We start from the raw sequence: 12720 nt of genomic DNA on the forward strand, positions 1-12720 counted from the left end.
AACAAAACAGGAGATGGCATTTGGGTTAGACATTACAGGATGACAAAAGGAAGGGGACTGACTTTGTGCAAGAAAACACTGTGTTAAGTCACTTGAATATGATACTTTGAAGGTCTAAATATCAAGAGCCAAGGACACAAAAAATGACTCAATACTGGAAGGAACAAAAACAGGAAATTATTTTTGCTCTGAAGAGGAAGAGAGAGAAAAAGGAGGGAAGGGGCAGAGAAATGAGGGAGAAGAGGAAGAAAAGAGAAAGAAGGAAAAGGAGACAGGAAGACGCTAAGGCAATATGTAATTAAGGGGACATGACTAAAGGACTTTGAAGAAGAGACACTCTTGAGTAATCCAAAGATATTTGTCTTCTTGGGATGAAGAGCTTAGTTTCACATATGAATGTACATTATGCTTTAAAAAACGAGATACTGAAATGATTTGTAACAATTCATATGAATGAATTTAGCAGACACAGAAGCTAACTGTGACAGTGAGAATATGGGCCTTAAGAAACTTAGAGAAATCTTGGGGCAGGCTTTACTCAAAGTACAAAAGGGTCCATTTGATTTAACCCTCTCAAGGAAAAGACTCCTACTGACATCCAGATGTTGCCCACAGCAATAGAAGAGGAAACAGCTCTAGTGTGCAAAGGAGGTTGTCCAGAGTCACATAACCAGTTAGTGAGACTTGGGCCAGTGTGATGTGCAAAGTCCTCCTGGAAGGGTGTTCTCATGGTAGTTCAAAGCACAGGTTCTAGAGTTAGACTAGATTCAAATGCTGGCTCTGCCACTGATTAGCTCTGTGATCTTGTGCAAACAACCTTTCTGTAGTTTAGTATCTTAATCTCCAAAATAAGTAAAAGTATATTTTCACATACCTTTGAGACAATATATGAGTCAACACATTTCAGTAATAGGTTCACAGTCCCTTATGATATCCAAAAAGCTCTGAAAACCAAAAGTTTTCTCATAAATTTGCAGGGAATTATTCAGTAGCAAACTCTGACAAGAGGGTATCCATCATCATTATTCCACTTGATGGGATGCAGAAATATTAGGGTGATTGATAGTAGGTGCTTCCTGAGACCCTGCAGAGAGGGTTATGTAATATATAACATAAACATTATATTTACTCTTCAAAATCTGAAAAATTCTGATTTCCCAAACATGTATAGTCTCAAGGTTTTTAGATAATGAATTGTAGACCTTTCCTTAGTACAATATCTGCCACAATTCTAGAGTAGCAGATAAACTGCCCATGTTCAATAGACCCTGGTGGGGGGCGGGAGCTCATGCAATGTTACTAAGTCCCTAAGTCCATTTCTAAAAAGGATGAATTAAGAGACAGTAGTAGGGGTTTCAAGATGGCGAACTAGAGGGTGGCTGCATTTCATGTTGCTCCAGGACTCAGGATTCAAAAGAGGAGATATTGAGAGACTTGGGACCAACTCAAAGCCGCCGGGTGAGTCTCTCCCGTTGGGGAGGTGTCCCGGATGGGGCGGTAGTCCCAGAACGCAGGGAACTTTGTGAAGTAGAGTTGCTCAGTGAGACACCCCTCCCCCCACTGGAGCAGTGAACTCAGACAACTGGGAGCATCGTAGAAGAGGCCACTCAGCACAGCGCTTGGACTCGGAGCAACCCACCGGGGGTCCGGGCGGCTGCCCAGAGGAGGAGGTGTGTGGGGAGCTGTTTGGACTCAGAGCAACTGCTCCTGAACACCGGGGGGCTGCCCGGAGGAGGAGGAGGAGTGCAGCGGGTCACTTGGACTTGGAGTGACGGCACCAGAGCTACAGGCAGTTGCCCAGAGGAGGAGCTGCGCGGGGAGCTCTTTAGACTCAGAGTGACCGATTCTGAGCACCGGGGGGCTGCCCGGAGGAGGAGGAGGAGTGCGGTGGGTCGCTTAGACTCGGAGGGACTGCATCAGAGCTCCGGGCAACTGCTCAGAGGAGGAGGCGAGTGGTGAGTTGTTTGGACTCAAAACGACTGCTCCTGAACACCGGGGGGCTGCCCGGTGGAGGAGCATGGTGGGTCACTTGGTCTCGGAGTGGCTGCACCAGAGCTCCAGGCGGCTGCCCGGAGGAGGCGTGCGGCGGGTCGCTTGGACTCAGAGCGACCGCTCCTGAACACCCGGGGGGGCTGCCCAGAGGAGGAGGAGGAACGGGGCGGGTCACTTGGACTCGGAATGACCGTACCAGGGCTACGGGCAGTTGCTGGGAGGAGGAGGTGCGCAGTGAGTTGCTTGGACTCCTAGTGACTGCACTGGAACACCGGGCGGCTGTCCAGAGGAAGAGGCATGCGGCGGGCCGCTGGGACTCGGAGCAACTGTACGGGGCTCCAGGTGGCTGCTCAGAAGAGGGGCCACACAGCCAGGTGATTAGGTGCAGAGCAGGGTCCCAGGACCTAGGAGGCTTCTTGGTGGAAGAGCCACACAGAGACATGCTTAGGGGCGGAGCGAAGGTTCCAGGACTGTGGGCAGCTTCTCTGAGGAGGGGCAGCCTAAGGAAACTCACCTGCGAAGGGTGAGGCTCCCAGGCCCAGGAGGTAGGTCTGGGCCCCTGGGAACGTTGCAGAGGAAGGCAGCCCAGCCAAGGCGGTAGTTGTAGATTGAGGGGAACCTCTAGGAGGGGAACTGACCAGCAAGACCTCCCCACCGGGTGAGTCTTCCCTGCCGGGTGAGGTTTTCCCACAAGGACAGTAAAACCAGAGACACAGGCCCAAACAGGCCTTGCCTCAGCCTGCAGCCAGTTCCCCTTTGGATGACCATTGGTCAACAAGTGGAGGCACCTCTGCCCACTAGCAGGGAATATACCCCACCTGAAGGCCACCACCCCTAGAGAGGCAGCTTCCTTGTGGAACACCGCATTATCAACTTCCTCCAAGACTTCAGGCTACTGAAGAATAAAAGGGGATATACTAGAAATCTTCAGGGACATTATAAGTCAATAGAGGAAATATGCAATATCTTAGTGGTCCACTGATACCTGAACAATATGAGAAAACAAGGGAAGAAAATGCCCCAAACAAATCTAGATGATACATCAATAAAATCCAATGACAGCATGGCAGAAGAAATGACAGAAAGGGAGTTCAGAATGTACATAATTAAAATGATCAGGGAAGCAAACAATGAGATGAAAGAGCAAATGCAGGCATTGAATGATTGCACCAATCGACAGTTAAAAGAGCAAATACAGGAAGCAAAAGATCATTTCAATAAAGAGTTAGAGATATTGAAAAAAAACCAAACAGAAGTCCTTGAAATGAAGGAAACAATAAACCAAATTAAGAACTCCATAGAAAGCATAACCAATAGGATAGAACACCTGGAAGACAGACCTCAGATATTGAAGAAAAAATATTTAACCTTGAAAACAAAGTTGACCAAACAGAGAAGATGGCAAGAAATCATGAACAGAATGTCCAAGAATTATGGGATATCATGAAAAGGCCAAATTTGAGAATTATTGGGATTGAGGAAGGCTTAGAGAAAAAACCAAAGGAATGAACAATCTATTCAATGAAATAATATCAGAAAATTTCCCAAATCTGAAGAATGAAATGGAAAATCAAGTTCAAGAGGCTTATAGGACTCCAAATACACAAAATTACAACAGACCCACACCAAGGCACATTATAATGAAAATACTGAACATACAAAATAAAGACAGAATTTTAAAGGCTATGAGAGAAAAGAACCAAATTACATTCAGGAGGAAACCAATACGGATATTAGCAGATTTTTCAATCCAGACCCTAAAAGCTAGAAGGGCCTGGAACAACGTTTTTCAAGCTCTGAAAGAAAATGGATGCCAACCAAGAATCTTATACCCAGCAAAACTTACCTTCAAATTTGACGATAAAATAAAATCCTTCCATGATAAACAAAAACTAAAAGAATTTACAAAAAGAAAGCCAGCATTACAGAACATTCTCAGCAAAATGTTCCATGAGGAAGAGATGAAAAACAAAGAAGCAAATCAGCAAAGGGAGGAATTATCCTAAAGGAATTGTCAAATAAAGGAGGAATCAAGTCGTGTCAAAAAAATAAATAAATAAATAAAATTAAGAAAATGAACCAAATGACCGGGAATACAAATCATATCCCAATAATAACCCTGAATGTTAATGGCCTGAATTCATCAATCAAAAGACATATACTGGCAGATTGGATTAAAAAGAAAGATCCAACAATATGTTGCCTGCAAGAGAATCACCTCATAGAAAAAGATACCCATAGACTAAAGGTGAAAGGACGGGAAGAACATACCATGCACATGGACTTAGCAAAAAAGCTGGAGTATCCATCCTCATTTCAGATAATGTGGACTTCAAGCCAAAGTTAGTCAGAAGGGATAAAGAAGGACATTTCATACTGCTTAAGGGAAGCATAAATCAGCAAGACATAACAATCATAAATATCTATGCCCCAAACAGTGGCTCATCCATGTATGTCAAACAGATCCTTCTCAATTTCAGAAACCAAATAGACCATAACACAATAATACTAGGTAATTTTAACACACCTCTCTCACCACTGGACAGATCTTCCAAACAAAAATTGAACAAAGAAACCATAGATCTCAATAACACAATCAATAATTTAGACTTAACATTTATAGAATATACCATCCAACCAAGAGTGAATACACTTTCTTCTCAGCAGCTCATGGATCCTTCTCTAAAATAGACCATATATTATGCCACAAAGCTAATGTTAGCAAATACAAGAAGATAGAGACACTATCTTGTATTCTATCAGATCATAATGGATTGAAGTTAGAAATAAATGAAAGAGTAAAAAACAGAAACTACTCCAACAACTGGAGATTAAACAATATGCTATTATATGAAGAATGGATAACAGAAGATATTAGGAAGGAAATTAAAAAATTCTTAGAGGTAAATGAGAACAAAGAAACATCATATCAAAATCTCTGGGACACTATGAAAGCAGTACTTAGAGGAAAATTTATTTCATGGAGCACATTCAATAAAAGAAGTAAAAACCAACAAATAAATGACCTAACACTACAGCTCAAAGCCCTAGAAAAAGAAGAACAGACCAACATCAAAAGTAGTAGAAGACAGAAATAGCTAAACTCAGAGCTGAAATCAATGAAATTGAAACAAAAGAAACAATACAAAAAATTGACAAAATAAATAGTTGGTTCTTTGAAAAAATAAACAAAATTGATAAACGTTTAGCCACAGTAACAAAGAAAAGATGAGAGAAAACCCAAATCACTAAAATTCGGAATGAACAAGGAAATATCACAACAGACACGATTGAAATACAAAACATAATTAGAAGCTATTTTGAAAATCTATACTCCAACAAAACAGAAAACCTCGAAGACATCAACAGGTTTCTAGAGACACATGAATTGCCTAAACTGAACGAGGAGCACATACACAATTTAAATAGACCAATTTCAAGTAATGAAATAGAAGTCATCAAAAGTCTACCAACAAAGAAAAGTCCGGGACCAGATGGGTTCTCAGCTGAGTTCTACAAAACGTTTAGAGAAGAGCTCATTCCAATACTTCTCAAAGTATTCCATAAAATAAAAGAGGAGGGAACCCTCCCAAACTCATTATATGAAGCCAATATTACTCTGATACCTAAACCAGACAGAGATACATCGAGGAAAGAAAATTCCAGACCAATATCCTTAATGAACATCGACGCAAAAATGCTCAACAAAATTTTAGCAAATCGCATACAAAAACATATTAAAAAGATAGTGCACATGATCAAGTGGGTTTCATCCCAGGGATGCAAGGTTGGTTCAACATCAGGAAATCAATAAATGTAACTCACCATATCAATAGACTTAAAGTCATGAATCACATGATTATTTCAATAGATGCAGAAAAAGCATTTGATAAAATACAGCACCCCTTCATGCTCAAAACACTAGAAAAAATAGGGATAGTGGGAACATTCCTTAACATTGTAATGGCCATCTATGCTAAGCCCATGGCTAATATCACTCTAAATGGTGAAAAACTGAAAGCATTCCCCCTAAAAACTGGAAAAAGGCAGGGATGCCCTCTTTCACCACTTCTTTTCAATATCGTCCTTGAAACTCTAGCCAGAGCAATTAGACAGACCAAAGAAATTAAAGGGATATGAATAGGAAAAGAAGAACTCAAACTATCCATATTTGCTGATGATATGATTATATACTTAGAGGAACCAGGACATTCCACCAGAAAACTTTTAGAACTCATAAGTGAATTCAGTAAAGTAGCGGGATATAAGATCAATGCACATAAATCTAAGGCATTTTTATACATAAGTGATGAATCTTCAGAAAGAGAAATTAGGAAAACTAACCCATTCAGAATAGCCTCAAAAAAAAAAAAATAAAATACTTGGGAATCAATCTCACAAAAGAGGTGAAAGACCTCTACAATGAGAACTACAGAACACTAAAGAAAGAATTTAAAGAAAACCTTAGAAGATGGAAAGATCTCCCATGTTCTTGGATAGGCAGAATTAATATTGTCAAAATCACAATACTACCAAAAGTGCTATACAGATTCAATGCGATTCCAATTAAAATCCCAATGACGTACCTTACAGAAATAGAGCAAGAAATTATGAAATTCATCTGGAAGAATAAGAAACCCAGAATAGCTAAAGCAATCCTTAGCAGAAAGAACGAAGCAGGGGGTATCGCAAAACCAGATCTTCAACTCTACTATAAAGCAATAGTAACAAGAACAGCATGGTATTGGTACCAAAATAGAAAGGTGGATCAATGGTACAGAATAGAGGACATGGACACAAACCCAAATAAATACAATTTTCTCACACTAGACAAAGGGGCCAAAAATATGAAATGGAGAAAAGACAGCCTCTTCAACAAATGGTGCTGGGAGAATTGGAAATCCATATGCAACAGAATGAAACTAAACCCATATCTCTCATCATGCACGAAACTAAACTCAAAATGGATTAAGACCAGACCTCAGAATCAGACCAGAGACTCTGCAGATTATAGAAAAAAAAGTAGGTCCAGATCTTCAACATGTCGGCTTAGGACCAGACTTCCTCAACAGAATTCCCATAGCACAAGAAATAAAAGCAAGAATCAATAACTGGGATAGATTCAAACTAAAAAGCTTTCTCTCAGCAAAGGAAACTATCAGCAATGCAAAGAAAGAGCCTATAGAGTGGGAGAAAATCTTTGCCAATCATACTTCAGATAGAGCGCTAATCTCCAGAATCTATAAAGAACTCAAAAAACTCTACACCAAGAATGCAAATAATCCAATCAACAAATGGTCTAAGGAAATGAATAGACACTTCACAGAAGATCTACAAGCAATCAACAAACATATGGAAAAATGTTCAACATCTCTAGTAATAAGAGAAATGCAAATCAAAACCACCCTAAGATTCCATCTCACCCCAATTAGAATGGCGATTATCAAGAATACAAGCAACAACAGGTGTTGGCGAGGATGTGGGGAGAAAGGTACACTCATACATTTCTGGTGGGGCTGCAAATTAGTGCAGCCACTCTGGAAAGCAGTGTGGAGATTCCTTAGAAAACTTGGAATGGAACCATTTGACCCAGCTATCCCATTCCTTGGCCTATACCCAAAGGACTTCAAATCAGCATACTTCAGAGATACAGCCACATCAATGTTCATTGCTGCTCAATTCACAATAGCCAGATTGTGGAACCAACGTAGATGTCCTTCAATTGATGAATGGATAAAGAAACAGTGGTATATATATACAATGGAATATTACTCAGCCATAAAGAATGATAAAATTATGGCATTTTTAGGCAAATGGATGAAATTGGAGAATATCATGCTAAGTGAGATAAGCCAATCTCAAAAAACCAAAGGACGAATGATATTGGTAATAAGTGGATGATGACACATGGGGGGGTGGGAGGGGTTAGAGTTAGGGTTAGAGTTAGGGTTAGGGAGGGGGCCAAGAATGGAGAAAGGAAGGACTGTATAGAGGGAAAAGAGGGGTGGGAGGGGTGGGAGGGGTTGGGGGAAGGGAAAAAATAACAGAATGTGTCAAACAACATTACCCTATGTAACGTTATGATTACACAAATGGTCTGCCTTTATGCCATGTACAAACAGAGAAACATGTATCCCATTTGTTTACAATAAAAAAAAAAAAAGAGACAGTAGTAATGTAAAACTCAACACAGCCAGTCACAGCTCTTTTCCAGTACTCAAACAAACATGATTTTCTGGTTCCAACAGTCTGTACTAGGCTTCTTGAAATAGTATAACTACTCAGTACTGGACATCAGTATACATGAATATACATAAAAGTCATTCAACAAATATTCATTCAGCACCTACTGTATGCTCAGTGTTGTAAGCATACTGCATGGTCCTTACAGGCTCACTATTGAGATGGGGAAGACAAGGATACAGTTAAGAAACAAAGTAGTATACAATAATGTGTTAAATTATGGTGACACATTCTAGCTGCTGAGATCCAAAGGGAAGGGATTCTTTATAGAGGTAGGATAATGAACTGCAGGCAGCTGACTACAGGTTATATGATCTTGGTAAAGTCTCTCTGAGCCTCTTCCTACATCTGTAAAACAGTATGGTTGGGAGGGCTAGCAATAATTGATTATATAATGCCACATATATAGTGAATAAATATATTTTTCCTGTCAGCCAACTCTTGAAGATTGGTCGTCACTTAAGTGGGAATGAATGTGAACCATCTGTGTCCTGACTAGAGTATAGACTATATCTGTTGAGGGAACTGCAGGAGATTAGTCTAGAATGTCGAAGTCAAGTGCAGTAGAATGAGAGGGTGGTGGGTTGGGAAAGGATATTTTGAAAACTTTTGAAGTGATGAGAAACAGAGAACTATGGATGATTTTTAAGGAAAAAAAATGACATGAGTATTCCTGAAAATTACTTTCAGAAAGTAGAGGCCCAGTAGGAAAATAAGAGCCAGGTAAACGTCTAACAAGCCAGTAAGGTCTGGACTGTCTATGGTGGGTGAGTAGACATGGCATCTTCAGAAAACAATTAACTCTCCTTATCAGCAGTCATATGACACCCCAATAGTCTCTATTTATGCTGATAGGCAAAGCACTAGGGACAAATAAAAGCTCAAAATTTGTCTTCACATAGTTTTCAAAAAGGGACTTACATGCACAGTCCTTTGAATACTGTGGCACATGAAAAATAGGGCATGTTCTAAACATAGCACAAATTCTGGCAGTGTAAGACAGTCAGGGTTAGGCTGTAGCTCAAGGTCTCAAGTGTCAAGAGAAAGCCACGCTGCCTTCCTGAGATCTTGAAACTCAAGGCATATTTCTGCAGCCACTTCCAACTCTTGCTTGTCCTGCCTGTTTGCCCCTTGGGGAATTTACAAAAGAAATCAGAGTATACCTCTTGGTTCCAGGGATGTAATGACTGTCATGTGAAGCGGAGACTTATCTTACTGGACTGACATGAGAAACCTGTTCTTCAAAGCATGGTTCCTGGACAGGTAACAACACAGGCAGAGGCACACACCATGTTTTATTTGTGCAAAATGTATAGCTCATTGAAACTCAGTGTTTTGGAAATTTAGGTGATTTTTCTCCAATCTTTTACTGTATGTATTATATATAGGATGCTGTTCATTCTGTTAATCTCCTTGAGGATAAAGGGCTGTCAATGCAACTGTGCATTTTATACTTACAGAAAATACTTAGCATATGGCAGGTACTTTTGATACACGGTAGTTGAACTTATAACAGCTGTTCACATGTCTTATAGAAATGACCTTAATAAAAAAGAAAACAATCAGCCATGCCCACCAAGGCCACAATACACTTCTCAAGGAAGCAAAGAAGGAACATCACAGGCACCTGATACTGTTTTGGAACAGTAACTTTAAAATGATTGAATATCTGAACTAGATTTTAAAAGTTGCAATTTATTCTGCAAGCAAATACTATGCCCAACTGTGTATGTTGTATGTGACAGACTGGTTGATGACATGCTCCCTTAGGAAGACAGATGAATGTGTTGCTAATAAAAATTACAAATAAATGAAATATTATAGTGGTTTCCAGTCTTTTTGCCACCAGATTCCTTTTACCTGCTCATATAAAATTTTATCTGCTAAACAATAATTTTTCATTTACTTAAACCCTACTTTCTTTTCAAAATTGTTCCATGTTAATTCCCAGAAGGAATTTGAGTGATTCCATCAAGTTCATAGTATTGTACTTCGACTAGGCTCTAAATAAAACCCCAAGCTCTCCCCAGGTTTTTTTTTTTCATTCCACTTCCATGCTCCCCAATTGCTTCTTCAACCTTTTAATTTTGACAAGGCCCCAACTCTACCCCACACCACATCCAGCACATTTCCTTCCCTCACTCTCCAAACTTATTTTTTAAAAAATGGATCCCCTCAGGTGAATTCAATTTCATCTCTGGCACAAGACTCTAAATCTGTTCTTTTCCTTTTCTCCCAAATTGAGGAAGATGGTTTCCAAATGCTAGGACCATTAATGCTAGGATTCATTTTTAGCTCATCCAGTAACTTAAATCAGTTATCAACCTGATCTTTATCCTCCACTCTCCTTCAACTGGTTATATTTTCAGATCATAAAAACATCAATTTTTCCCTAATCTCAATCTACAGCCCTCTTTTTAAATTTAATTTCTAATTGGCAAATAATAATCATATACATTTATGGAGTAGAGTGTGATGTAGCCCTCTTTATTTTCACAGTCTAATCATCTACTTTTATTGCTTTTTACAGATCAACATGAATAAAAAGAATTTCAAATAAAGGGTTGCCATTTGCTTTTTCAACTAAGATGTACTTTAAACAATGTATCCCCCAATCACTATTATTCATAAAAAGGGCTTAATAGGGCATAATTTCAGAATAAAGGTCTTTAACCTTTTAGCTTTACAAAGATACTATATTTTTCTTACATTCACCACTTAAATGTAGTAAAATTTTTGTCTGAATTGGCAGATTTAGGAGCTGATGACCTATACTCTCCAGATACTACTTAACCCTCTGAAAATGGTTTTTATCCCAGCTCTAGAAAGTGCTCTCGTAGAAACTCATTACTGACTTTCTAATGGACAAGTCCAGAGGACACTCTTCCACGTCACTTTCCTATAGCAGTTATCACTACATGCTGGGCCTTCCATGCTTCTGCTGTTCTTCCCTCAGATCCCTTTGTATCTTGCACATTCACTAAATAAGAGTGGTCCCTGGGATTCGTTCAGTCTGGACTTCTTTTCCAGTTTTATTCTTTCCTTGAAATTTAATCTTTCTCTTTCCAGTTCTGGTGAATTCCTAAATCAACTTTTAGCCCAGATCTCTTCGGTAAGCACCACATCCTTATCTCCAATTGGCTCTCGAGGCTGTCTCCTGGACAGATCAACAGACCACGTTCAAACAACTTCAACAATCACCTCATTCTATACTGTGGTCCCCAACCCCATTTCATCAGATAAGAGCATGAACCACCCAAACACACTCTAAACTTCTAATTTTTCTTTACCTTTACGTTTCAATTACCAACTGTTAATACTTTTGAAATCTGTCTCCTCACATTCCCACTGGCTTGGCTGAAGCACCATAACCTCTCAACTGTTCTATAAGGGCCTGTTGAGTATCTTCACATGGAAACCATAAATTCTTGAACAATTATTTTGCAGGTACAGTTTTCTGAGAGTAAGATCCACAGATCTAAGAAAGGTCAAGGGTATGGTCCCAAATCTCTTCCCTCCCATTAACCTCTATAATACCTGTGAGTTAAAATGCAGAACAGTCTCCTTGGCACAACTCTCTCCATCTGCCTCCATTAAGCACTGCATTTCCTCCCCTTCACATTCCTGAGACCCTAGGCTACCATCCTACTCTGTGGCTACCATGTTATCTCACAGACACTATTTATTATCTTCACTGGTTCTCATCTTCTAGATTCATCCCAAGCAACTCCTCTTGAAAGACAACATTTTCCTTCCCTCCTTTTCTAGTCTCTGCATTCTTCAATCATTTTCCTGAGAAACAAAACCACTTTTTAAAAAATTTTGGTTTTGTTGTTGTTGTTTGTTTGTTCTTGTTTGTTTTTTGAGATGGGTCTTGTCATCTTCCCCAGGTTAATCTCAAACTCCTGGGTGCAACTGATGCTCCCACTTCACTTGGTCACTTGCTATTTTTAAAAAGCAACGAATTGTACATATAATCAAGAATTGTCCATTGCTACAGTTTTGTCACTTCAGAGTCATAGCCAAGGATGTTAAAAACTATGCAAATCTAGTAGGACTATCTCATACAACCATGGTCCAGAATTACAACGAGGAAAATGTAAACAGCCAGGGCTTATAATTTCAGTGAAAAAGTAATGTTTTAGTGTACCTTCCATGAAAACACAATTTGCACTAGGTTTTTAAAAATACTGAGTACAGGTCTAAGAATCTCATTATTGGTTGAGATCCCATTAGCAGTCTGGGAACCACTGGTATAAAATAAAGAAAACTGACTATCCAGGAAAGGAGGATAATTCTGTGGAATCATGTGCAATTTGTTACTTTTTCATACTTTCCATTAGGTGACAAGTACTTAATGGCCATGGTATAGGAAAAAGGGTATTTGCTCAAACTGTTGGGAAGTTTAAGTTAGGGAGTTTTGATAATTTGGAATTCTATATTCAGAAATTAAAGAACCTGGACTTAACCTTATTTTGACCTAAT

Source organism: Sciurus carolinensis, chromosome 14 (genome assembly GCF_902686445.1).
Source record: "Sciurus carolinensis chromosome 14, mSciCar1.2, whole genome shotgun sequence".
Classification (NCBI taxonomy): Eukaryota; Metazoa; Chordata; class Mammalia; order Rodentia; family Sciuridae; genus Sciurus; species Sciurus carolinensis.